Source organism: Mastigoproctus giganteus, chromosome 6 (assembly GCF_048544385.1).
Source record: "Mastigoproctus giganteus isolate SK-2022 chromosome 6, ASM4854438v1, whole genome shotgun sequence".
NCBI lineage: Eukaryota > Metazoa > Arthropoda > Arachnida > Uropygi > Thelyphonidae > Mastigoproctus > Mastigoproctus giganteus.
This window is the reverse complement of record NC_143580.1, coordinates 131294058-131313847: the sequence shown is the minus strand read 5'-3', so window position 1 is coordinate 131313847 and position 19790 is coordinate 131294058. Positions and strand designations below refer to the sequence as shown.

Genomic DNA, 19790 nt, shown 5'->3' with positions numbered 1-19790 from the left:
CAAATGGTATTACAGTTCTGGTACCTCAATGCATATATGTAATTATCACTATGATTTTGTGGCTTCAGGAAGAGAGATAAAGCAAGTACACTATCGCTTGATATCAGACGACCGAAGTAGCCGAGTGGTCAGGAGCGCGGGTGCATAAGTACACGTGCTTTGAGTGACCGGTGTTCAAGCCCGTGACTGCTAAATACGGTGCTGTTTCTCGTATTCCGTCTATCTTGTGAACTCCCCTGACCGTTTGGTCGTCCCGGAGTATAAACAGGTAATTTATTTTAAACGACGAAACTCATTAATCTAATGTTGAATTTGTAGGTCATTGTTTAAGTATCTGTTAGCAAAGTGTTTGTTCCAGAAGTTTGTCGCAATTATTGTAAAGAATTACAACTTATTCAGAATCTCCGTGGGTTCAAATTATAATGTTTCTAAACATTGAAAAGTTGTGTATAAATTTAAATTCTTTGTTATAATAGTAATCCATCAAGCTAAAAGTGTCTTATCTCACTATCTTGCGACTAAGTGCTTAAGTGAAACCGTTAGCTTTTATTGGGAACATAACAAGGTCAATCACTACATCTGCAAGGGCAATGTTACAAGTCTGTAAGTGACTGCCGGAAAACAGTCTGGTGGCAAGAAATACCCAATCGCGATTTACTGTACAATTCTTAGAAGCTCTGCGCCTGCGCATTAAATTAAAGAAGTGATTGGCTACACACGACTCTGAATTAAGCCGTAAATCTCCCCTTCAGTCGGAGCACTAAGCACAAGGAAGAGACAGTCACAGTTTATAGATCCTATGAGAGGCCGTGAGAACATTTCCTGTAAAGGGGTAAAGTAGTCGGTGCATTGTTTTTCTCTTTTAAGGAGTATGTTTATCGAACTGGCGGATGGCACGACAGTGAGCTGATCCTGATTTAAGTGTGAAGTGCAATAACGATGTAAGTTTAAGATGAATAATACGAGCGTGGATATGTTCAATTGCTCTTAAATGTGCGTATGCGTGTGAGTGTGCGTGTTATTTATTTATTTTCTTTCTCCAAGAAGTATTCGAAAGTACATTGACTACATGAAACTCCAATAAATCCTACGCAGCCTTATCATCAAGGAGACTTCGACAGTTTGGAATCCCGAAAAAAAAAAAAAAAAAAAAGTTACCATCAACAAGCTGAAACCGTGAAGAGGGCGCCACGACTGTTTCGGAAGAAGCCGCGTGTTCACGGAATACATGCTGACCACTAGTGTAGCCCCACCGTCCACCCGCAGGCCGCTGGCAGTAAGAAGACCACAAGGCCAGGTGTGAAAGGAAGGTGATTCCTTCACGTACGTCCCACCGCAGTGGGCCTCGCTCCCTCCTCAGAGCTCTTTACCTGGCCGGGAAAGGTCACCTCAGTTCTCGGGGCACGCAAGCACGCTCTTGCACCTGCGTACCGAGGACGAGCGCCCGAAGGGCTGTGCCGTAGCGTCACTCGCCAGCACGGCCTCGAGGACCTGGCAGTGCGGGTGAGGAACAATAGAAACAACAGTCCTCATGAGTAGTGTGACAACTTCGTCAGCAACTCACTGCTGTACTGTTCTAGATGACCACACTCCACAATCCAGGAGTACCTTTTGTGTTCCAGTCAAACGGAGGTGTTTTCATTTGTATTGTGAAGGAGCTCTCATGAGCCCGCTCCAAAATAGAACCTTTGCTCCCAGCGATTGACCAGCCCAAGGATATCTTAGCCAAGGTAAGACAATGTAGTTATGTCTCGTAGTATATCAACTGTACTACCTCAAGGTGAATTTCTTAGTTCAATCATAAATTATTATGCATCAACTACTTGCTGACAACTATAGTTGAACACAAAAGTTCACTTTGCTTGTTACATCATATATTTTAGACGCGTAGCTATTTCTGGGTTATCTCTATAAGGGGTTCCTTATGATAACTGTCAATAAAAAAAAAAGTAGTTATTTATAGATGAAATAACGCACATGATATAATTATGCTGAGTGATGTGTAGATTAAGGATATATTGTGTTTAAGGCCCTCTTTTTACTTCAATTAAATGTACTGATGCAATTTTCATTTCTTTAGTAATTATGTACATATTGAATTTGTACAATTCATATTTCAGGACTCGAAATATGAATTGTATGAATACTCTTTTCTTTTTTTTTTTTTTTTTGCCATATCTTAAATGTAAGGTAGGACATGTTGTACCCAACCCAGTTAAGATAAGCTCTAGTGTGGCAATACATCTGTGCATTATTCAAAAAAAAAAAAAAGAAGCCGTTGTACTTTTAATGTCTCAAAGTACCTTCGCTAAATTGACCTGCTTTTACTAACTACAAATTTCAACTGGAAAGTAACCTTTAAAAAATAATCAAAAAATTGAAATAAAGAATTTGCTTAAAAGCAAATATATTTGGATAATTTAATTAAAAGATATAAATTATTAGAACTAATATGAAAGGGGAGAAAAATAATTGTTAAAATGTGTTTAAAGTTTAAAAATCCTGAGGTAATAAGAAATAAAAGTTTAGGAATAATTTTCAATGCTAAAAATTGTTACCTACTTTGATAAGTCGTGTATTAACTTAAAACACAATTAAAGGAAGAATATTAAAATCAAAGGTGATTTATTATTCTTCTTTTGTCATTCCTTATCATAATTAAAATTAAGTCGTCAAGACTTATAAATTAGGCAACATTTGAGAATTATCCTCTTTTCTTTAAATTCTTATTATAGGTCCCATAACTCCAAGACGAAATAAAGTTAATCTAAAGCGAAGTTCACAGCTAAATGTTGTCGGTTAATAATAATGTAATATGAATGACTCTCTACAAATGATACCAATCCTTATATAAACATTTTTATACATTTGCTATTCTAATTAATTTACATATTAATTGAACTCATGGAATATATCATTAGAAGGCAACTGCGGTGCATCTAATCATAAACTGAAATAAAAACAATCTAAATGGTTAAAATTATGTGCCTGCTAAGGTAATAGTAGTAAATGATCTTCTTAATTCGTTTGATCTCAAAAGTTGATGATTACTGCCGATTATGTTAAAAAAAAAAAAAAAAAACACGGATGTTATTCAAAATAAGGGCAAGATGTGAAATCTTAAATTGCAAAAACGAACGCTAATTTTGGAGTTTGCGTTATTTCTACACTTTCTCTAGAGTCTTTTGGTTTCCATTACAGTTTCTCTCATCACGCATGCTAATACATAGTATTAATACTTAAGTTTGGTTTTCATTCCTTGTTAGCAGCATAAGCTGAGGATGGCCCTTTTTCAAAACCTTGCTGCATTCCAATTGTCAAATATTAAAAAGGAATATATCAAACAAACAGAAGTTGGTTGATTGGCATTAAAATATCAACAGATGAAAAAATATAATTCTCTGTACTCTTCAGGGTTATTTAAGTGTATTATCATAAAAGATAACATGGAATACAACACCAGAGTACGATTTTTAATTGATGTTTTTAACCTAAGCGGTATCATTAAAAGGTTCTAACAAAGCCTGTAGAGCAATCTCGTTAAAATTGCACTCTAAGGTATATCGTTGTCGGCATAAACCTATTAACACTATAATATCGGCATTCATCCACAAAACAGTAATTCAGTCGAGGCAAAGAAATCTTAATTCCATGATAACTCTTTCGCATTTCAAGAAGAAAAAAATAAACAAATAAAAGCAGATCGTTGTAGATAAATTACTTTTATAATATGCAAGTGTGATTGGACTCCCAAATTACTGAAACAAAATGATTATACGAATTTAATCTAATAATTTTATAAAGGTGCACGTAAAAAAACAAACAAAATACTACACACTGTTAAAGCACCTATTCTTTCTTATATTAATATTAATCATTTAATTCTAAATAATAATTCTGTAGTAAGGTCCCTTGTAGCTGGACATCATTACGAAAAGGATCAAAGGCTTAAAGTAGATAAAAAAAAAAGCAGAATTGTTTAACTCAGATATAAATTGTGATGTAGAAATTGCTATAAATATCTTTAAAAAAAGTACTGTCATCTATCTTATGATCTGTATACTTTTTTGACAAGATCTTTTAACGAACACTGAAAGTGGAGACTGCTATTAGTACCGATTAAATAAAATTCGATAATATATTTCGCATAATGTATTGTGTATTTAAAAAGCCTAACTTCAAAAACTGCAATATTAAGATTTTTTTTTTAAAGAAAGGTAAGAAATTAAAATAAATGGCATTACTATGCAAGAGAAGCATACACACCTTTTTTTCTGATTCGTGATATTTGAGAAGAATTTTGGTGTTTAAACTGCTTGTTAATTTTAAATTATTTCAGTTTCAAAGACTCTAAATACATAAAACATTTTCCAAACTTCAGCCTACATGGTTCAATACTTATTCCTCCTCCTCCATTTCTTCTCATTATCTTTCGAAATTTTGGAAATGACTGTATGGTAATATTATTAAACATTTTCGAATGTAATTAAATATAGATCTTATTTAAAACCAAATCAATGCAATGCTTTGCCTTTAGACAGTCAATTTCCATGATGTTCACATTCAAGATTTATAAAATTTAACTTCTAATTTCTATTACTTTAATATTACTTATCTGAGCAAAATATTTTGAGTGTTAATTTGATTGCATCCTGTTAAATTTATTATATGATATGCAACAAGATTTATTTAGTTAATATTAAGTTAAAATATATATGTAATTACGTCTAATATTACACTTTTAAACACAAATTCGAGTTACTTCTGAAAATTGTCGAAAATATTTATACTCGCACTTTACGAGAAATTGAGGGTTTCATCATTTCATGAATTATTTATGTGCATCACTAGGTAAGCTAGAGACTTGAATAATGTTTTAGCAATTTTCATTTGAAAAATGTTATCGTTACTATAAATATACAACTTTGCACCTTTAAAATAAAGGAGAATCGGATGTCCTTATGCATGCTCGTGTGTCGTGTGTAAGCTCATTCGTTCGTTCTTTGCGGCGCGTGGAAGGAACGATGGAAATAATGAATACGATAAAATGGGGGGGGGGGGGTTCTCGGGACCTTGCTTTCCACTAAAGGAAGGCATCTTTTGACTGTCAGCCAAGAGACAGAGACAAATACAAGGTGGCCATACGTCTCTTGGCCGTGATTCGTCTTTCGCAACTAAAGCCTACTTTTGGAGACTAGGCACGTGAGTAGATGCAGGCCCCTGATAGCGTAGCAACCTGTCAGGGCCATTTTGTGACGGCATGAGAAATAGCATGCAGAACAGAACAGCCGCAGGTCATGGTGGTTTCGGCCGCTGTAACTAACAATGTCTCGTGCGGTCTTCCGTCCATTTTCTCCTGCGAGTTTCGCCGTTGAAGCCCAAATTCTTTAGAAATATGATGTGTGGCCTCTTATTCAGAAATACTTCAACAGACTTAATCAGAACGAACATACATATCTATGAATAATGAGAGAGTGTTGTATATTAGCCGAACCTTTACTGCAAAAATGCAAAACAGAAAACTATTCAAGCCTTTTATTATGGAGGGAACCTTAAAAATAAGAACTATTTTCGTTTATTTCGTTTTTTTTCTCTAAAGGAATTTAAATTTCTGAATTAAAATAAATGTATATCAGCACATAAAGTAAACATATAGTTTTAGTAAATATGTATAATCAATTACAGAGGTAAATGATGGAGAAATTTAGATACGAGATGACGGATATGCATGTGATCTTTATTGGTTTAGAGAAAGCCTACGATAAAGTTCCAAGGGAAATGATATTGTCGGTACTGGGAAGAAAATGGATCCCATGAGGATATTTTACGGTATCCAGAATATGTATGAAGGGTCTATTGCGGATGTAAGAATTATCAGTGGGGAAACGGGAACGTTTCCCGCAAGGGTGAGCCTGCACCAAGGTTGGCATTAAGTCCATACCTGTTTATGGACTTTATTGATTTTGGATGAATTAAGAAGGAAGATACAGGAGAAAATCCAGTGGCCTTTGATATTTTCTCGCGATATTGTACTAGTCGAAAGGACTAGAGACGGTGCAAAATACAAAACTGGAGAAGGATCCTAGAGTCTAGTGGTTTGCAGATTAGTAGAACAAAGACAGAGACACAGAGTGTAGTTTGAGTGGAAACAGGAGTAAAGTGTAGAGGAGAGTGTGGTGAAAACAGAAGATCAGCACATGGCACAGAAGAATAAACTTCGGTGCCGAGGGTACAGCGGTATGGGGCGAATGAGGACCGAACGAGTAGAATAGGTGCAGAATAGATCAAGTGGAGGCAGGCAAGTAGGGTGCTCCGCGATCCGCGAGTACCATTAAGGCTTAAAGGGAAATTTTACAGGACAGTGGTGTGACCAGTACTGATGTAAGGAGCGGAGTGTTGGCCAGTAAAGAGATAACAGGTACAGGGGTTACATGTAGCAGGGATGAGAATGCTGAAGTGGGTGTATGGTGTTACAAGAAAGAAAAAAGTGAGGAAGAGTACATATAAGAAGGAGATTAGATGTGAGATTGATTGAATTAAAAATTGAGGAAAGTAAACTGAGCTTGTTTGACCACAGACTTTCCCAGTTAATAAGATTAGAGGGATGCCAGTGAAGGGAGGCAAGGGGGGGCACGAAGAACAGGAAGGCCAAAGACTAGTATTCACAAAAACCTAGTGAAAGGGAAAGAACAAATCACTTCAACCAAGAAGAGACGAATGGCAACTAGCACCAACTACTGACTATTATAACTGACAAGGTCTACCACCGGAATAAGACTGCTGGCCTTAGCGATTGTAAGGCGAGATGTAACATTAGAGAACGCTAACAATGCGGAGGCTCACCACTCTTCCACTGGTAATGGATTAAGACGGGATTACTCGCTAACCCCAAGGGACCATATGGGATAAGATGACTTCTGATCTAACCTGACCTGACCTGACCTGCTCTCTTGTTAGACAGGTAGGACACGACACACTGTCCTACTATCTACTTATATCGCACCTGCTCCCTTCTTTTCTATTGGGGAGGCCTTCCTAGAGTCTCCATTGTTTATCCCTATTCTACTGACCCCAACAATACTTTATATCCCACTTCTTTCCTTGTGAATTATTTTTCAGGCGAGCCAAGTCAGGATTCTGTCAGTGACAAATTGGCACTGGGAGCGTCCCAGTATATGTACAGTAAATGGCTCACCTCCTTGCGGCAAGGATGGGTGCTGGGGGTCGTCCCTTTAACTCCTCCTAGTGGTTAAGAGGCCAGTCAACAACACAACAACAACAGGACATGACACTACACAGACTTACAATGACACCATGCATAACTTGCTTTGCCTTAAGGCTGTAGCACAGAAGATACAGCGGCTATGGGTGGAACCCTGGGTCCCACATACAATTTACGCATAAATACATGTTATGTTGTAGGATTTTAGGCGCATCAGCAACTTGGGCCATATATAATATACTGTATCAGTAAATTGCATTTGGCCTATGCTTGAGTTGCTGTTTTCTAGGCGAAAAACCCGAGTTTCAGGGAAAAAAATCATTCTCCTGAGACCAACTAACTCAGCCATTTTGTGAATAAGACCAATAAAAATTCCTGGTGTCATTGACGAGACGAGATTCGAACTTAGGTCTTTTCCACCTGATATAGGGAGTCGGTGTGTACCAAATGTGCTACCCACGAAGGCAGAAAACAGTGGACGACAGTTAGGAAGGATATGGACGAATGCAGAATGAATGAGGATTTATCCCAAGCAGGAACGCGTGAAGATATAGGAACTTACTATAAACACTGCCCCCAAGCAGATGGGATAACACTTAGGAAAAGAAGTAAATATGTATAATGAATGATAAACGTATCGAATCATAATGATGCATTTATGTCTCATTAACATTCAATTACCCGATAGTGTAATTTCAATTACACTATTATCAGGTAATCGATTATTTTTTAAAAAATCATAGCGAAATACCACATTGGGAGAAAGATTGTCACGAGTTCAGTCACTGCTTTTTTTTTTTTTTTTAACATACTTTTGTATTTTTTATTTATTTTTTTTTTTTGTATGTTTTTATTTATATTACGTGGTTCGAATTTTTCAATACAGGATATTTTTTAAAATTTTAAAATTAAATCTTAATCTGAAACTCTTAGCTGAAACTTCTTTTAGATCCTGATTTTAGAAAATTCAAGTTGACAGAAAATAACACTAGAATACCTCCTGATATGGTATAAGGAAAAGGTGAGTGACGTATCCTGATAGTTTACTTCGTTCCCTATTGACGTCACCGCAGAACGTTAATGTACATGGTCAATAACCCCAAAACTTTAAACGTAGGTGTAGTCAAAACTCTGGGCACTCTAGGTATAAATTTGCCAGATTGTTTTATTGCCATTGACAAATTAAAGATACCATAAAGATGTACACTGTGTTCACTTTATTGAACTTTCACCTAGGTAAACCACGAAAAACAATGTTTAAATACGAGACATAAGAACAACCCTTTCGAGAAATAAAAAAATATATATACACTACGAACTGAAAGTCAGGAAAAGTCAACCAAAGTCGACCATCACTGGCGCGTTATCCCACAGGCAAAAAAGACCTTCGGTCCCGTTCAGAGGGGACCCCAAAATCACTGTTTCAAAAACTAATTGCTCTTTTTTACTAATATTTTTAAGTGATTTTTTATCGGAAACCGAACTTTCTACCTGCCAAGGTCAATGAACTTTACTTGAAGCTTAATTTGAAAATTATACGTTTTTTTTTTTTTTCAAAAATGGTTTTGCCAATTTTGATGAAATTTTATATTTAGTTCTTCCTTAAATAGTTCATTTAATTGAAAAAATAAAGACTGTCTTAGAATGGAATTTGTTGTCCCCATCTTTAGATGGGGGGCCCAAATTCCATCTTGGGCCCTATGAAGTTATAATGCGCCACTGGCGCATTATACTGATGATCAGTTTCTTCAAATGTGGTCATGTTGATCAGTTTCTTTAAACACCTCCTTATTTCTTTAATGGGTTTCATGTAACTCCAAATTATATGCACTAGTTGGTTTCTGTTCGTCATACCTTTGTACATCACATAAGCGTATATAAATTGGGTCTTGCTGGCGTTTTTAAAGTTGTCCTGACTTTTAATTAGTATTGTATATATTTCTGTGATGAATTAATAGTTCTTAAAGTTAATAAAATTAGAATTAGAATTAGCTTCCATTATTCTACTTAAGTAGAACTATGGTTCCATTTATTCATTTTCTTTAACTTCGCATCATTCGTAGGTATCGTATAATTTTAAAACTCCTACGGTGATACAATAAACGAAGAACTTTTTTACAGTTCTGTGCATTTCTTATTAACACACAACGATACACAATCTCATGAAAAATTCTATTATTGCAACTCCTTGGATGAATTCACAGTAATAATCATCATAACACAAAATCGATTCCGCCTTTAGTAGATAGGATGTAAGAATAACTTTATCTTAATTTCTACTAATTGCCTGTTATTTTATATTTGGAACTGTATTGATTAATCAGAAAACGATTTCATGACCTGAGAAATTATATGTTCCTGAAAGTTATGTTGATTCTGACCACATTTCATTTTTAATTCTTGCGTTAATTTCAACGTTTCTTTCATAAATAAATTTCCTAGTTATACTTTGGGAATAAGATCAGATGAATATAACAAGAATATTATATTTTGTTGTATTATTGAATGGATTCAAACACGTGGTGTGAGTAATTGTGCCTTCACAATGACCACCCAGCTACGATCACTTCTAAAAATTACTGTTTGCAAAGAGATGTTGATCACGAACTCATATACACTACCACAATCAAATAATCTACTAGGCTGCTAATTAGCTTAGAGTATCTGAGTTCCAATTTTCAAGTGTTTACTAATATGACAATTTATGTAGCATTGCAAATATTTAAAATAGTTGTCTTTTTCTCTCAGGACTGGTTAACTTTGGTGGAGAGGGGTGGCCAATGTATGACAAATAATTTGGGAATCCACACTTAGAAAAGCCAACATTATTAACCCAGTTGATTACACTGGAACAGTATCATTTAGAAAACCTTAATTGAATAAATAAGCAAAAATTGCATAAGATGAATACAGCAGTATTCATCTTATGCAATTTTTTATGCTAATTATAACTTACTACGGTAATCTTACTATGGTAATAGTAAGGTAATCATGTTCTAATTACTACGGTATCCCTGCGATAACTTGCAGATGATCAGGGAGGAGAAAAATGGAACACTAAGCTTAGCGTAATGACAGCAGATCAAGATAACCCTGAAAAAAAAAAAAAAAAAAAAAATCCTGACTAAGATAGCAAATATTTAAATATTCAAAACAGAGCTGAGCCCAGCTACAAAACTTTCCTTTCATTCCGACAGGGACTCCTTGAACTACGTAAAACGTTCCTTCAAAGAGAGGGATTTCATGTTTCTCATCGAATGTCTAATACAACCAACTAGAATACTTCAACTCACTACATAAGCAAATTTCCAAAAGTACAATCTTATGTTAGAATAATTCTTCGTTTTTCGTGATCAATAAAAAACGCAAATTTAATTAGTTAATTAATTCTGAAAAAATTAAGACATACAAAAAATTAAAAATTGAGATGTCAAGCTTCGAAAAGATGCGAGTCTTTATGCAATTTTTAAAAAAAAAATATATATATTGAAAAAGTAATAATAAAACTATTAAAAAGAATTTTAATGAATCCATACTAAAATAAGCCTCTCTCTCTCTCTCTCTCTCTCTCTCTCTCTCTCTCTCTCTCTCTCTCTCTCTCTCTCTCTCTCTCTCTCTCTCTCTCTCATCCCGACCATTTGTTTCATTCGCTAAAAGATTCAAAAATCACAGAAATTACTGGTGAACATTCCTCTGCAACACGCAGTAAAATTTTTCTATTTTACCTGAAGAAAGGTAGGAGCCAAAACTTTAAACAAATCAGGACTATGTGAGGATTAATAGTTCGTATAATAGTTTATTAATCTGGAGTAATGAACTATTATACGAATAAATGCATTATGATAAGGTACATATTAAATGAACTTTTTATAAAGGATTCACTGCAACTTTTTTAAAGATTTAACTGAAACAGATATCATGCTCAATGTTATGGCAATAGAATGAAAACAGTGTAAGTACGTTCGTTAAATTTTAAGCTGCTGTCAATGGTCTTCGGCTATTTAGCTTCGCAAAATGTAACTGATCTGTAAAATAAGTTTGAATGCCTCAATCTCGTTTCTCATACAGATAAATACCTGCAACTTCTGATGCTTTTACAGCAGTATTCTTATAAGGGACACTTTTTTTTTTTTTACTGCATTTTTGTTTCGGGAGGACAGTCTTATGCCATAACATTTTAAATTCTTGTAAACCGAAAATTAAACGATTTTTTAATATTAATCTAGTATATTTTTAATATTAAAATGAATTTTATTTTGCTTTGCATATAACTACTATTTATTAGCAATCACGTTGCTGGATTACAGCTAACCTGGCTTCTAGGTGATTTTCCTCCCTAAAAATTTTTAGATAATATCAAAAGCTGCTTGTCTGTAGACTCAGTGTTATTCCTAGGAAAATTACTTCTTTTAAAAATTAATCTAGCAGGAACATAAAGAAGAGACAATATCTTTATCAAACTAAGTTTAAAATATATGTTTGCTCCTGTATATAAACCAGAACTATGAGAACGGCATACATAAAATGCTAGTCAGCACACACATTAAGTGAGAGATATAAAAGATGACAATTATTACAAGCATGACAAAGTGGAAATAAGAGATAATAGAAATTGGTTTGTGAATATTTGCCACAGTAAATGCCATTAGCGGGCGTAACCAATAGCAGAAACTGAATAAACGAGTACTTAGATATGATTTACGGCCGCTGTACGTGAGCTTACAATAGAACGAAAAATAATACAAGAAAGAAATAATACAAGCATGAGAATCCAAATGGGAGGAGTTAATATAGATAAACTTGGGATTCAATGGCAAAGAATATGTAATCGATTAAAGATTTTTCGCCAGAATGGTAATAAACTAGAATGAAATGGTTTCAGAAACATAAGGACCCGCCAGAAATAGTGACATTTTCAATTAATCAATTATTATATGAAAATAGTTCTCTCTCCACTTGCTTAAGGTGTTTCCGAAATAAATGCAGAAAAAACGTAACAAACCATTAATTTCTTTCTAAAAAATTATATTAGCAAAAACCTCTTGTTAATAAGGGAAAATATATTAAGAGTTTTATTTATAAGAATCACCTGTTTCTAATTCTAGCAAGGCAGTAGATGTGACCGTATCTCGTTTCACTGTATTCAGATTGTTAAACTAGTCTCCATACAGCATTTTGCTGGTAAAACAATGAAAATTTAAACTCAAATTAATAAAATAAACAATATTTTATTCGTCATGTTTTTTTAACAACAGAGAGCTTTTCTGTGTTTTTAAATTTGAACTGTTTAAAGAAAAGTAAAACACAATAACAACTGACCTGAGAGCACAGTGAAAAAGTAGAGCATCAATTTCGTTGTACAAGGAGTTCTGATTGGTCAACATCTTAAAATAAATCACTGAAACAATTAATAGAAACAAAGCATTATATATATGTTTTTCTAACCTATTAAAATTAAAAAGAGAAATGCAGGTGTTAATAATTTCCAGTAAAACAGTTGATAGTATTCTTCTTAGTGGTCAATTTCCATAGGCGGAAATCGTATACATTTTTTTATTCTATCCTAAATACTTTAAATTCTTTCATTTTTTCTAACAAAATAGCAACCAATTTCTAGCCTGAAAATTCACTCATTATTTATACACCGTATGCAAGAAAGTTCTCAAAAATCAATGAATTTAATACGTATGTAATGCGTGTCAAATTCTAATACTAATGTAACTGATAAATGCATAGATGACTAATACATTCAAGTTCTGGAAACATGTCACAAAGCAAGGATTATGGACGTGTGGTTTGAAGAGAATATCATTGGAATATTGCAGCAATGACTAACCATGAAGCTCAGACCTCAACACAACTGAACGTCTTTAGGATGCAGCGGAACACAGAATTATGGTAACACGAAGTCGGCTTTCTTCGTTAGTGGAAGTCATGAATGCTTTAAAGGAATAATTCAACACAATATCCCGGATTTCAGTCAGAAATTAGTCAAAGGTCTGTGATTCGTTGTTAGCAGTTATGGCTGAAGGTGGCCTATAATTTCTTCGAAAAACACATCCTTTATTCAAAATTACAAAGATCCGTGAATTAGTGTAGAATACTGTATTACAAGTATATTTTTACATAAAAATAACAAGTTATAAAATTAATACAAGCAGTAACGAGTGTTCGAAGTGGTTACCTTTGTGATATAATTTTGTTAATAACAATAATAAAAAAACATTAATTCGAAATGGACTGCGCCATGTCTTTTTGAATATATGAATCACACGGTTCAAATGCTGGTTTAATGATTCCATCACACTCATATAATAAATGTACAATGGATATGAATTTCCTATATCACCGACATGGAAAATCCTATATCTACAGAATTTTCTTTTTTTAATGAAAACCCCAAACACGGGATGTATTACAACCTATAGTACTTTCTACCATAAACGGGCTGAAGGTTGGGAAAATGAAAGAAGATACTTGTTGACTTGTAATTCTGTCGATTGTAATTTTCAGGAAATAAGTATAAAGGAAGGTTTTTCCAGAAAACGGGAGTTGAATGAATAAATGAGGAAGAAGAAAAGTTGGTTCTGTGAGTTTGAATTACAGAAGCCAATTCAGAAGAACAGTGTCCATATAGAAAAGGCAATACTACAATACGATCTAAGCCAGAAGGCCGAGAAGTAATCTATAGAAAAGGCATGCAGCAGAAACAGAACGTCTATGAGACAGTGTGGAGAGACTCTGTTAGACTTGAAGCCTGAGGGAGGTTTTGGGGACACCGCCCCAGTTGTGGGAACATTATTCCAGGTAAGGCGGATTTGTAATTTTAACAGCTGTTTCCAGGAAAAAAACTCCGAGAGCGAAAGAGAAAACCCAGTTTTTTTTTAGATATAAACCGAATTTAAAGATTGGCCCATTATATTTCTTCTGCTGTCACTTATGAGATAGAAGTTATATAGCAATCCATATGTTACAAAGATTGCAATCATTGTTTTGCTGCATAAGAAAGGAGATAAATCAGAAATTGGAAATTATAGACCAATTAGCTTGTTATCCCACATCTACAATTTGTTCACAAGGGTCATTACTAACAGATTAGAAAGAATACTTGATGAGAAGAATCAACCGAAAGAGCAAGCTGGCTTTAGAACAGGATTCTCAACTATGGATCACCTTCATGTAATATCACAGCTAATGGAGAAAGCAAATGAATATAAAACACCATTATGCCTGGCGTTTGTGGATTATGAAAAAGAATTTGACTCCATACAGCATAAGGCAATGTTTCGGGCACTGGAAAGACAAAGCATAGATACCCCATATATTATGATTTTAAAGAAAATATATGAGAACGCTACCTCGTTTATTAGACTAGACAAAAACAGTAGGAAATTTAAAATCGAGAAAGGAGTTCGACAAGGAGACAATATCTCCGAAACTGTTTACTGCTGCCCTTGAGGAAGCTTTCAGAAGATTAGACTGGTCGCAGAAAGGAGTCAATGTGAATGGAAAGTACCTAAACCATTTACGATTTGCAGATAACACTGTGGTCATAAGCCACGATCCCAAAGAATTAGAGGAAAAGCTTAATCAGTTATGCACAGTTAGTAAGGATTGTTTTGGACTAAAGATGAATATGGCTAAAACAAACGTAATGATGAACAAGTATGTCACAGAAAGGGACATAATGATTGAAGGAGCAGTAATTGAAAAGGCAGAGTCATATACTTATCTGGGACAAGTTATTAGCTGTAATAATGATAAATGGCTGGAAGTCAAGAGAAGGATAAATTTTGGATGGACAGCATTCAGGAAATATAGTCACATACTGAAGAGCAATATCCCAGTTTGTCTGAAACGTAAAATAATGAACCAATGTATACTCCCCACCATGACTTATGAAGTGAAACTTGGGCACTCACCAAAAGAATGGAAGAGAAGCTGAGAACTACACAGCGAAGAATGGAACGAATTATATTGGGAATCAGACCGTTAGATAAGAAGAGAAACACATGGATTAGGCAGCAAACTCAAGTAAAGGACATTTTTATCAAAACTAAAGAACTAAAATTGTCTTGGGCAGGACACATAGCTCGAAGACATGACAGATGGACTAAGAAAATAACAGAATGGTACCCAAGAGGAGCTAGAAGAAAACCTGGAAGACAACGGCGGAGATGGATAGATGAAATTCATGAGTTTGTGGGTAGTAAATGGATGGCCATTGCACAAAACAGAAGGAACTGGAAAGTTGCTGGAGAGGCCTTCATCCTGCAACGGATTGAAAATGGCTGATGATGTTACAAAGAAAGTTTTTATCAGAAATGAATATTCTAGAAGTCTCTCAGATAACGCTTGTGTTTTTCGAACACAAGCGCTATCCAGCTCACTCATTCAGTCCAAAGCAAACAACTGAACGAGCTATCATAATCTGAAAATACTTAAAATGTTAAAAGTTGAATTAAAAGGCAAACGCTTGAAGTACATTACCATCACTGTTCCATAACTATTACGGGTTTTATATGCGTCAAGAGTCAACCTGAAACGGATATAACGATATTTGACATAAACATGTATCCACGTATTGCACTAGTTAAGATTGATGTCCTTCCATGCACTCTGTGCAAAAGGCGTTAGTTCGAAACTAGTAGAAAAATGCAATTTTCATGGATTTTAATACATGTTGATCGTTTCGACGGATTGAACTATTCTTTATTTAACAAGGAAAACATACACTTAAATTACAGATACTATATACCGTATAATACATGCAATCTGCAGATAAGATATACAGACGCCTTATGTCTTTAGCTGCCTTGATACTAATTCTGAAAAAAAAAAAATAAATAATAAATAAATAAAGCCAAGCTAACCAACATGTTCATATCTTTATTATAAGGTAAATTATACTATTAACTACCTAACAGCTCGGTCAGAGTTTATATCAGATGTGCTTTATACTCAGAGTATAGACATATATACGCATATACCCTTACTATCCTTCAACATGTACTAGGCCATCTCATTTTTTGGAAATTAAGGTTAATCCCTGAGACAACATGGCAGGCAAAAAAACCTCTTCTAAAAGACAAAATTCTTTCAGAAGAGGTGCGATAGTATTTTTAGACTGTAGAAAGTTAAACACCCGAAATCAATTTGCTCGAAACATCCCAGAAAACCACAGGCAACACTGAAAACCGCAAGGAAAAGCAACCATTCATCACAAGTAATATAAATTATACTGGTAAAGCACTATTAGTCTTCCCCATATCGACAACTAAAACTGATAATGCCAAAAAAACAAAATGTACCCTTAATGAGCTGATTCGAGAGACAGTAGTAAAAAATGGGATAAGTACCAACGACCATCATAAAATCAGTTCGTAGTATGGGTTACTATAGTCTCCTAGCTGCTGATAATCCGTCACCACCTATCCTGATGAAAAGAACAAAAAAAAAAAAAAAAAACAAAGTGGACAATATAGCAGCGGCAGTACAAGTTATGGAATGATGAATCACGCCACAAGTCCAGACATCAGTTGAATGTACCTGAGCGTGACGTTTTCCCAAAGAATGGTTTCACCCATAATTGCACTGCGCAACAACGATAGTGCTAGTATGATGGTAAGGACCTGTTTTACATAGTTTGCACTTGGTTAACTAGTTGTCATTTATGAAACCATGAATGTGGCTGTTTATTGCAAAATTCTGAGCAATCCTCCTTACCTACATTGTTTGAATTCTTTGTGTTTGTATCAGAATGACAACACTCCGTGTCATTCCGACTTTAAAACCTATTTAACACAGCCACTCCCCGTTTACTGTAGTATGGTTTTAAGAGTATCAGCGACTAAGGCCATATTGCTCTATATTATACTGTCTGTAAATTCTGTGGTCGATTTTCTGTTTGCTGGATGAAAAACTCGAGTTTCCTGTAGAAAAAACCATAATACCCTCGCCAGAGACCGAATAACTCAGCTACGTTGTGAAAAATATCCATAAAAATTCCTCGTCATCGACGGGACTCGAACTCAAGTCTCTTCCAACCCGGTGTCGGAAGGACTGTGATTCTACCACCTGTGCTACCCACGAGGGCGCTTCATTCGTGGACAGGTTTATCCAAAATCAGATATTCAACAACTTGACATTGACCTTTGACGATTGTGAATGAGCTGGGATATCACAGACATGTGGTATCGACTTCAGCTAACAACTTATTTCTGCTCATTCCTAATCACTATGCAGCTTTAGGAATAATATTTAACCTTGAAGAGGCAAATATACTTATCTTACACAAAAGATGACGCGCCGTACAAATATAATGAAAACACCGTAGAGCGCTCTGTTATGATTTTTACATAACGGACAGCACGTAATAAAGATAATATCCACTTGATTATACATTCAAGTCTTCAGTAATGATTCTCAGCCACAGCGTGCCTTTTCTACAGAAAATTGGTGGTGTCCAAATGGATGGGTCCAGAGTTATTGCGGTGTTTTCTTGCAGAAAATAACCGCTGGTTAATTTTATTTCAAGGAAACTACTTTCAACGTCAGCGATCTGAAACCATTGAAGGATATAATTTCAAATATTTTGATGTTTTGACCTATTCTGCATTTTAATATGTTGGTATTTTAATCCACGGGCGTTTGATTGCCTCCCCAATGGTTTAAAGAGATAGTTACTATTTTCAGCCTAGAATCTAGATATTAATCAAATTGAATTTCTTTAGAATGTTTCAAACTCACTACTAAAAGCCAGCAAAAGATGCCGTAATTCAAGTAGAGAACTAATCGCTGCCTTAGCAAGAAGGGAGCACGATTATAATTTTAATATACTAAACTTGGAGAAAATTTCATACAGAGGGTTAGTGAGTCCATTAAAGGCTGTGGTGATCACAACCGATAATAAAAATTCGTTTTCTAATCAGACGTATTTTTCATTGGATATATATATAGTTTGCATAGTGTTAGGGGAAAAGCGCCTCCGGTGGTTTCCCACACCTGTGCCATATAAACTCTGTGGAGACAAACAGTATCACTGTGAAAGCCACAAAGTGTTGTGTGTTGTTTATGAGCATTGTGTTGGGTGTCCTGACTTTTGGCCGTAGGGCCCCTAGAGGGACCTCACGTTGCCCAAACACACCACTAGGAGCTAGCCAGACTGCCCGTAATTCTTTGGCTAGTCTCCTCCAGGTCGCCTGAGCTTCCTGGAAAGAGACCAAATAAAAAAAAATTAAAATTAAAATAAAAAAATAGGTAAAGAGGCCTGTGTGCTCCAGATTCATTCTGTATTATGTAGCACAAAGTGAAACGGAAAGTAAAATAAAATAAATGACAGGTTTAATGTTAAATAGTAAAACAGAATATGTTAAATACATACAGTACAAAAAGCTTTCGGTACCTGAAGCTTTTTGTACTGTATGTATTTAACATATTCTGTTTTACTATTTAACATTAAACCTGTCATTTATTTTATTTTACTTTCCGTTTTGCTCTGTGCTACATAATAGATTATACATAAATAAAAAAAAAAGAAAAAAGAGAGTACAGGATGTAGCGAAGAGAGTAAAGGAAAGGAGGTATAGATAAAGCGACTGAGGATGTAGGAGAAGGCATCCTCCGCAGGTTGGGAGGGATTTCTCCCAACTAAGCAGAAAGTAGAAGAAGGCCCTCGAGAGGGTGAAAAGACAGTCACCTATCAAGAGAGACAGGACACACACGGGAGAAACAACTCAAGTGACCTCAGTGTCAAGTCCAGTAAGTGGAAATGGTCACAACCTAGGTGAAGACGTGAACAGTCGGGTTAACACAGTCGAATCTGAGGTGGAGATGTTCAATATCTGAGAAAAGGGTGTCGATCAGTGTGCATTGATTAAAGGACGCTATACCAATGATCTTCTGGTGAACAGATCATAGACGAATGCAGAGAACCGTGGTACTGGTCTTCCCCATTGATCAGAAGATGTTCATTTTCTCGAGGCAAGGCATGTATTTTTGTTATGAGCAACGTTCGCAGTCCTCATAGAGCAAGCAAACATAGAATGGGTGATCCCAGTCTTCGTTTTCACGGCGAAGACAGCGAGGGTCATCCACGATGTTCACAGAAGCAAGTTTGTGATTTATGGATCCATGGCCTGTAATCAAGAAAGTGGTTTGTAAACCTGGGCTGTACCATACTGGAGCTTTAAGGTAGACCTGAGCTATTTCAGGTAAGAATTTTTGAAGTGAAACTTCTTTAGGCATGCTCCAGGCAGTTTTCAGATGGGAGTAACTTGCGTTCGTGGATTGACAAAAAACGCAACTAAAATGCGACAGAGCAAACTAAGCTATAAGTAAACGCATTGCAGCCGCTATGAATACCGCACTATCGTATTAGGCTGAATGAATACACCGAAGTTAAGCAGCATTAACCTGGTTAATAATTGGGAGGGTGATCACCTGTGAATACCCCGTGTAGTTGACTCTTTGCCTTTTTTTAATTGGTAAGGTAATAAAGTGTAAATCTGTGCTTTATATCTTTACCTTTATATAGCCTATGGATAATATCCCTCCTATTTTTCTTATT

The 19790-nt window shown here is 35.4% G+C and overlaps 1 protein-coding gene across 2 annotated transcripts in view; it reads left to right on the top strand.

Annotated features, from left to right (window-relative positions):
- The first annotated feature begins 776 nt into the window (after positions 1–776).
- The window catches only part of dpp (decapentaplegic morphogen), a 142103-nt gene continuing 123089 nt past the window's right edge, over positions 777–19790 (top strand). For both annotated transcript variants that reach the window (XM_090376493.1, XM_090376492.1), the window contains exon 1: positions 777–1730. The gene's annotated coding sequence lies outside the window, so the exon portion shown is untranslated. The remainder of the gene's footprint in view (positions 1731–19790) is intronic.